This window comes from Grampus griseus (genome assembly GCF_964374135.1).
Source record: "Grampus griseus genome assembly, chromosome: 2".
Taxonomy (NCBI): Eukaryota; Metazoa; Chordata; class Mammalia; order Artiodactyla; family Delphinidae; genus Grampus; species Grampus griseus.
The window spans coordinates 27,860,926-27,870,355 of NC_139018.1; the positions used below are offsets into that span (position 1 = coordinate 27,860,926).

The 9,430-nt window shown below is 38.0% G+C and overlaps 1 pseudogene across 1 annotated transcript; it reads right to left on the minus strand.

The window, feature by feature from the left end:
* Positions 1-890: 890 nt before the first annotated feature.
* LOC309818859 (protein SET-like) lies at positions 891-2,325 on the minus strand (annotated as a pseudogene). The gene has a single exon. The product of its transcript is annotated as a protein SET-like (transcript).
* Between the last annotated feature and the right edge of the window lie 7,105 nt (positions 2,326-9,430).

The following is a 9,430-nucleotide window of genomic DNA, read 5'->3' on the forward strand; positions in this document are numbered from 1 at the left end:
TCCTCTATAGTAATACTATGCATCCTTTTAAATGAGCTGTTCATTTTGTTGAATCACCACTGAATTGATCTAGAAATAATGCTGGTGAAGCGTAAATGTTATTTCATTAAAGTTTGGTCATTGATATCAAAAAAAAAAAAAAAAAAGAATCCATCTGCCAATGCAGAGTGCACGGGTTCAATCCCTGGTCAGGGAAACTGCAAGTTGCAGGATGCAGCCAAAAGAAAAATAAGTAAATAAACACCCTATACACTTCATTTAGGCATATCATTTGTTGATGTTTTGCTACATTCTCTCTCTCCCTCCCTCTTCTATCTATCTATCTATATATCTATCTATCTGTTTTTCCCCAATCCATTAAACAGTTACTTGAAGCTATTGTGACCCTTCAAACCTAAACATTCAGTGGGTATTTCCTAGGAACAAAGCTATCCTTACATGCAACTACTATATACTATTCACTCTAAGGAAACTTAACATAAATACAATTACAATCGGCCCATTATTTAAATTTCCTCAATTGTCCCAATAATATCCTTTACAGTTTCTTTTTTTTGGTGTGTGTGTACACATTTAGTTTTATTGTAACAAAGTAACTTGTACACTTCTAACGTTTAAAACTGAACATCATCTTTCCTTTCCAGTGAAACAAAAAGAAAAATTTAAAAATAAACAGGAACAAAATTACAATAGAGAATGTCAATTGCAAATAAGATCCTACAGGTTCTGCAGATTCTCCCATCGAGTGGTAGGGCTCAAGTCATCATTAGGAGAGAATTGTATTTTAAAAGTGTCATCTTAAATTGCAAAGATGTCCGTTAAACATCACAATTAAACATGCCAGAGGAGAAGCCATGTTGTCAAAATGCCCACTTAACCCACCCAAACATCTCAAACTCACCCTTTGCTGACCTTCTATAACCCCATTTTTTAAAGTTTTTTTTTCTTTTTTTAAACAAGAGAAAGTAGACAGATACATGTTGGTAAACGCTAACTGTCCATACTCACATAGAGACACAGTGTAATCTCTGAGCCCAATATACAGAGAAGGGAGGAAAAAAGCTAGAATTCTATGTATTACTACACAGGGGCCTAGCACCCTCCAGCTTCCAGCAGAGCTAAGGGAGCAGAAGGTTTTTCTTTTTTCCCCACAGAGAATGGTGGTGTTGATTACATACAGTTTTTGTTGAGACAGGAAAGGATAAAAATGAATTTGGAACAGAAAGGGGTAGAGATTCTTTTCCCACTGAATTCTGCTCAAGGTATTTTCCCCCAAAATAAGTTGTGAGCCATGGTATAAAGGAGAAAAGAGACCTCAAAAACAGGGCAACTGAGCACAAGAGGAGGAGAAAAGAAAAAGACTGCAACTTGCTCCCAGAGACTGGAGAAAATTAAAAAAGGAAGGTTGGAATCCATCAGTGTTCCATTAGTCATCTTCTCCTTCATCTTTCTCTCCTCCCTCCCCCTCATCATCATCTTCATCTTCTTCACCTTCATCCGCATCCCCTTCTTCATCAGTATCTTCCAATCCTTCTTCCTCTTCATCATCATCTTCTTCTCCTTCCCCTTCCTCATCATCCACGTCCAGAACCAAGTAGTACTGTAATGGATTTGGCCAAATATCATCTTTGATGACCTCTCCTAACTCATCTGCACCTGCATCAGAATGATCAGTAAACCAGGTGAAGCAGCTTTCTGGTTCCTCATGCTGTCTCTTCCTGCTGGCTTTATTCTGCGTTTGATTTGAACGTTTTGTCAAATTCTTTCTGGACTTCCATTTGAGTGGACTTTGAAGATGGATCACCACTCTCATTCAGATGAAGTTCTTTGGAGAGAACTTTATTTTTGAAGTCAGGGTTTTCATCAAAATAAAAATCTATTCTGTAACCTGAGTTAGTATCTTCAAATTCTGTCACTTCACTCTTGTCAAATAATGCAGTGCCTCTTCATCCTCCTCCCCAAGCAGTGCAGACACTTGTGGATGGTTAACAAATGTTACCCCAAAATTTGGGATTTTGGCCATCAATTCCGACCTCTTCTGAAAAACTGGTTGGCGGAGTTTGTTATATTTCTGTTCTACTTTCAAAATCTCCTCACTGGCTTGTTCGTTAAGTCTGTCTGTTTCATTTTGTACTTCATCAATATGTTCAATTGCTTCTTGCTGTTCTTTTTCTTCGTTGGTCAAGTTCGGAGAAGCAGACGTTTCCTCTGGCCTGGAGGCAGGAGTCAGTCTCGGTTTCTTTGGTTTCTTTGCTTGAGGTGGAAGTGAAGACTGGTGTTTGGGGGCCATGCTGGGAGAAAAGCCAAGAATCCACCCAAGGGAAGACGCTCGTACCAGGAGCTCTGAGAACTCTACAGTTTCTTATTTTTTTAATTCAGGGTACAATCAAGGATCACACATTGCATTTAGTTTTCATGCCTAGTCTCCTTTAATATAAAAACAGGTCTGTAGCCTTTTTTTTTCTTTCATGACTGACATTTTTTAAGACTCCAAGCAGACTGTTTTGCAGAATGTCCCTAATCTTTGGATTTCAGTTTCCTCATAATTAGATTTAGGTTTTTTTTTTTTAATTTGGGGGGACAAAAATACTAGATAATTAATGTATCCTTATATACCTCACACCATGATGTACATTATGTCAGTTTGTCCCATCAGTAGTGACATCAAGTTTGATCATTTGGGCAAGGCAGTGTTTGCCAAATTTCTCTATTGTAAAGGTATGTATAGTAATTTATGGGATAATACTTTGAGGTTCTGGAAGTATCTTGTTCCCTACAGCTTTTTACCAATGCTTCTGACATCCACTGATGATTCTTGCCCAAATCAGTTATTACAATGGTGATTGTAAATGATTTTATATTTCTATCCTTCCTTCTACATTTATTAGTTGTAATATTCCTATACAAAAAAGCTCCCCCATCTCTCCCATTTTCTTTGTTTACTCTTAATATCTTATGGACACATGGATTCTTTATTAAAAATGAACATGTTGTACACCTTACATTTATACAATGTTATACATCAAATATATATCAATAAAAATTAAAAATAATCATGTGATAATCCACTACTGTCATTACTAATTTTGATCCTTAAATTGTGTCAAATTTGACCAACATGAAACTTTTCAAGCTGGTTCCTGTTTCTTTTGGCAAGTCCCCATCAATTTTTGAGCACTTCCTTGCATTTTTCTGTAAGTAAAAAATTTCCTTATTATGAAGAGGGACCAAGATGGTGACATAGAAGGCTCATGAACTTCCTTCCTCCCACGGACACACAGAATGTACAGCCACGTACAGAGCAATTCCTCTGGGAGAAATCCAGAAACTAGCTTAGCGACTTCTACACATCGAGTAGATGAGAAAATACTCACCTCAAAATGGGTAGGAAAGGCTGAGACACACTCTCACCATGAACCTCACCCTCAGTACAGGGCCATACAATTGGGCGGGGAACCCCCAATTCCCACCTTCTCCCTGAGGAGTGAAAGGTTTGGACCCACATCTTGTGCTCCAACTTTTAAGGTTCTCACATCAGGGATGGGTCCCTAAAACACCTAGCTCTGAAAGCCAACAGGGCTTGTGTCCATGAGTCCCACAGGACTACAGCAAACAGAGGAGCAATTCTTAATGGGTCTGTGACTTCCTTTGATCATTAAACTTTCATTTCTCACTGTGCCATCGCTTGGATCTTGTAATATGTTTTTTTAATTGTAGTAAAACACACATCACATTACACTTGCCATCTTTATCATTTTTAAGTGGATATTTGGGTTTCTTCCACCTCTTGGTTATTGTGAATAACGCTGCAATGAACATGGGTGTGCACATATCTCTTTCAGACTCTGCTTTGAATTCTATTGTATATATAACCAGAAGTAAGATTGCCAGATCATATGGTAATTCTATAATTTTTTTGAGGAACCACTTCAAAAACTACTATTTTCCATATCAGCTGTACCATTTTACATTCCTACCTATAGTGCACAAGTGTTCCAATTAATAGGATGTTGGTCACATCCTCACCAACCCTTGTTCATTTACTGTTCTTTTGATAGTGGCTACCCTAACTGGAGAGATGTAATACCTCATTGTGGTTTTGATTTGCCTTTCTCATATTAGTGATGTCGAGCTTTTTCATGTGCTTGTTGGCTATTTGTATATCTTCTTCAGAGAACTGTCTGTTCAAGTCTTTTGCCCGTTTTTAAAATCAGACATTTTTGTTGAGTTGAAGTTCCTTATAAATTCTGGATATTAATCCCTAATCAGATATATGATTTCCAAATATTTTCTCCAATTCCATAGATTGCCTTCCACTCTCTTGATTGTTTCTTTTGATACACAAAAGGTTTTAAGTTTGATGTAGTCCCATTTGTCTAGTTTTGCTTTTGCTGTCAATGCTTTTGGTGTCACACCCAATAAATCATTGTGAAATCCAAAGTCCTAAAGTTTCCTCCTAGTTTTATAGTTTAGGTCATGTGTGTAGGTCTTTAATCCACCTTGAGTTAACTTTTGTATATGGTGTAAGAGTCTAACTTCATTCTTTTGCATGTGGGTATCCAGTTTTCTGAGAATCATTTGTTGAAGAGACTGTCCTTTTCCTATGTGTGGTCTTGTACCCTTGTAGAGAATCATTTGGCAATACGGTCAGCCCAACATATCCGAAGGTATTGCACCGGTGGATTCAAGCAGCTGGGGATAGAAAATATTTGGGGGAAAAAGTTCCAGAAAATTCCAAAAAGCAAAATTTGAATTTGCTGTGCACTGGTAACTATTTACATTGCATTAGGTATTATAAGTAATCTAGAGATGGTTTAAAGTATATGGGAGGATGTGCATAGGTTATACGCAAATACTTCACCATTTTATACAAGGGACTTGAGCATCCACAGATTTTGGCATCTGTGAGGGTCCTGGAACCAAGCCCCTGCTAATATAAAGGAACGGCTGTACGTGTATGGGTTTGTTTCTGGGCTCTCTATCATTGCATTTGGTCTATATATCTGTCTTTATGTCAGCACAACACTGTCTTGATTACTACTCTGCTTTGTAGTATGTTTTGAAATCAGGAAGCATGAGGCCTCCAACTTTGTTCTTCCTTTCCAAGATTGTTTTGGCTATTCAGGATCCCGTGAGATTCCATACCAGTATTGGCTTTTTTTCCTTTCCATTTCTACAAACGTTATTGGTATTTTGATAAGAGATTGTATTGAATCCATAGATCACTTTGGGTAGTATGGACATTTTATTGCTATTGAGTCTTCCAATCCACGAGCACAGAATGTCTTCCCATTCTCTTGTATCTTCTCTGATTACTTTTAGCAACATTTTGTAATTTAGTGTACAAGTCTTTCACCTCCTTAGTTAGGTTTACTCCTAGGTATTTTATTCTTTTTGACGCTATAGCAAATTGGATTGTTTCCTTAGTTTCTTTTTTGATTGGTCACTGTTAGCGTACTGAAATGCAACTGATTTTTCCATGTTGATTTTATATCCTGAAACTTTGTTGAAATCATTAATTAGTTGTAACAGATTTTACAAATGGATTCTTTAGGATTTTCTATGTAAGATCATGTCATGTGTGAACAGAGATAATTTTACTTCTTCTTTTCCAATTTGGATCCTTTTCTTTTTCTTGTCCAACTGCTCTAACCCAGACTTTTCAACATGTGCTTTATCAGTCGGTATAGGCTAAGTTATGCTCTTGTAAAAAACAAACAAACAAACAAAAAAACCAACCCAAATCTCAGTGGCTAAAACAACAAATGTCTATTTTTCATTTACCCTAGTGTTGGGATGTTCTGTGGGATCCAGGCAAAGCAAGGTTCCATCTCTATGTTTTCATGATTTGAAAGGCAGGCCAAAGGGAGCACAGTTCATCACATAATGACTTTTAAAACTTCTGCCTAGAAATGATATATGTCATCTTCACTCACATTGCCACACCTCACTTCAAAGGTGGTGGAAAAGAGCCATCCTACCCTGGGTCCATAAACAAGAGAGCCAGAAATATTTGGTAAACAGCACCAACAACTGCTACACTCTACCCTTCTAGTTACCAAACGTTGATTTCACTTTCTCTACCACAGGCCACGTATACACTACACAACCCCCTCCTCCACACAGACATTCTCCAAGTCCTGTCCAATCATGACATCATGCTCAAAGTCCAAGAGATCTAGGTGGAGCACAGCTGTCTCTACAGCAAGGGGTATATGTAGTAGTATCAGTATCAGGAGGTGTGGCTTTTTTTGATCTAGAGACCTATGCACCAAGAGGGCAAATTATCTGCCCTTATAACACCAAATATACAATTGGTGGAATAGGAACAGGACAACTACAGTGAACACTCCTATTCAGAAAAGGAAACAAAACAAAACACATAGAAGTGACTAGTCTCTAGCAATTCTGTCTACAAGATGAACTGTGCAAGGGCACCTTACTTTGGGGGTAAGGAATTCAGAAAAGCTAAAAATAAAAGGACAGGCAAAAGTAGATAAGGCAAATGCATTACAGAAAAGAAAAAGAAAGCAAAGATCCTGTTCTTAATATAGGAAAAAGTAGAATTCAGGCTAAAGAGCATTAAATGAGACAAAAAGAATACACTATAATGCTAAAGGCTACAGTTCACAAAAAAAAAATATCAGTTATGAGTATCCATGCACAAAACAACACAGTAGCAACTTTCGTCAAGTGGAAACTCTAAGAAATGCAAGGAGAAATAGACAAAGTATACTAAGATTAGAAAACTCTATTTCTCTCAGTGTGAGACAGATCAAAGAGTCAAAAATAAATGTAAGGATACAGAATATCTAAACAATCAGGTAGATCTTATGCATAAATATCAAACCTTTTATCCTGATAATACCAGATAATAGAGAATGTACCTCCTTTTCAGGTGTACATGGAACTTTCATGAAAGTGACCATGTTAGGCTACAAAGAAAACCTCAATATTTTCCATATTGCATATTCAAACAGCATATTATTTCTGCATGCCTTTTCCCATCTTTTAACTTACTGAGGTGTAATTTACAAATAATAAAATGTACCCATCTTGTGCACATTTCAATGCTTTTTTTTTTTTTTTTTTTTTTTTTTTTTTTTTTGCGGTACGCGGGCCTCTCACTGTTGTGGCCTCTCCCGTTGCGGGGCACAGGCTCCGGACGCGCAGGCTCAGCGGCCATGGCTCACGGGCCCAGCCGCTCCGCGGCATGTGGGATCTTCCCGGACCGGGGCACGAACCCGTGTCCCCCGCATCGGCAGGCAGACTCGCAACCACTGCGCCACCAGGGAAGCCCCTTCAATGCTTTTTGACAAATCAATATATCCAAGTAGCCATCACAGCAATCAAAATACAGAAAATTTCCATCATCCCCCCAAACTCCCTTGTACCTCTACAAGAGCCAATCTTCTCTCTCCACATCGGGCAATCAATTTACTTTCCATCACTATAGATTGGGTTTGTGCTTCCTAGAGTTTCATATGTACGGAATCATACAGTATACATTCTTTTGTGTCTGGCTTCTTTCGCTCTGCTTAACAGTTTTAAGATTCATCTATGTTATTGTATTAGTAGTTCATTCTTTTTTTTTTTTTTTTTTTTTTTTTTTTTGCGGTACGCGGGCCTCTCACTTTTGTGGCCTCTCCCGTTGCGGAGCAACAGGCTCCAGACGCGCAGGCTCAGCGGCCATGGCTCACAGGCCCAGCCGCTCCGCCGCATGTGGGATCTTCCCGGCCTGGTCACGAACCCGCGTCCCCTGCATCGGCAGGCGGACTCTCAACCACTGCGCCACCAGGGAAGCCCAGTAGTTCATTCTTTTTATTGCCAAATAGTATTCCATTGTATGAATGCATAGTTTGTTTATCCATTTACTTGTTGATGGATACTTCGGTTGTTTCCAGTTCCTATCTATTATGAATAAAGATAATATGAACATTGATGTACAAGTCTCTGTGTAGACATGTTTTCATTTCTCTTGGTTAGATTTCCTAGGAGTGGAGTTACTGGGTTGTGTGGAAAGTGTATTTTCCCATTATTTCCAACAGCTTTGTGTCATCCTGATTTAGGCACATCTTGTAAATACCATATAGCCACAAGATTTTAAAAATAGCCAATCTGAGCATTTGTCTTTTAATAAGGGAACTTAACCTAGTCCCATTCATTCATCCTGACTACTGTGTTTGGACTTCTCCCTACCCAACTTAGTTTTCTATTTTCCATTATTTCTTCTTCCCTCCCCTCTTCTGCATTTCTTTTTCCTCTTTTCTTTTAGAATTTACATATAGTGAAGTATACGGATCTCCAGTGGTGTATTCTGCTTTTTTATTTTTAATTTTTTTGTTAATTGAGCTTCCCTTTTCCACTTTATTTCTGTTGGTTTAGGAGACGTACAACTTACATTAGTTAGGATTAGGTTTGGCGATACAATTAAAGTAAAACCCAGGTAGCCTTTTCTAATGTATTGGCACACCTGGTCACTCAATTCCAAAGCCAACACTATCTAACAGTTCTCCCGCAGAAGAAGAACAACTCTCCAGTAAGAGCTCTGATTAAGACTATTTGGCTTGACCCTGATCACCCATGTTTGAAATAATCACAATGGCAAAGGGAATAAGGAGGTTCTAATTGGTCCAGTTTGACGCTAGGTGCCTCATATAAGTGGAATTACAGTATTTGTCTTTTCGTGACTGGCTTATTTCACTTAGCATAATGACGTCAAGGTTCATCCATATTGTAGTATGTGTCAGAATAGTATAAACACATACTATTCCACTGCATGTATATACCACATTTTGGTTATTCATTCATCTGTTTGGACACACTTGTGTTGCTCCTACCTCTTGGCTATTGTGAATAGTGATGCTAATGAACATGGGTGTACAAATATCTCTTCAAGATCCTGCTTTCAATTCTTTTGTATATATTCCCAGAAGTGGAATTGCTGGATCATATAGTAGTTCTATTTAAAAATTTTTGAGGAACCGTCATACTATTTTCCATAGCAGCTGTACCATTTTACATTTCCACCAGCAGTACACAGCAGTCCCAACTTCTCCACATCCTCGTCAACACTTGTTGTTTATTTATCCTTAACAGCAGCCATCCTAATAGGTATAAGGTGGTATCTCATTGTGATTTCAATTTGCACAATGATTCAATTTCCCTAATGATTAGTGATGTTGAACGTCTTTTCATGGGCTTTTTGGCCATCTATATGTCTTCTTCAGAGAACTGTCTGTTCAAGTCCTTTGCCTATTTTTAAGTCTACCTCATTGTTTTTAAATGCTCATGACATTCCATAGTATAGGCATAACACAGTTAAAACTTTCTGATGGATATTTACATTCTTTTCAATTTTTCTCTATTATAAATAGTGGTGCAGTAAACATCCTTCTATATACACTTCCTTGTACACGTGTGAATTTTT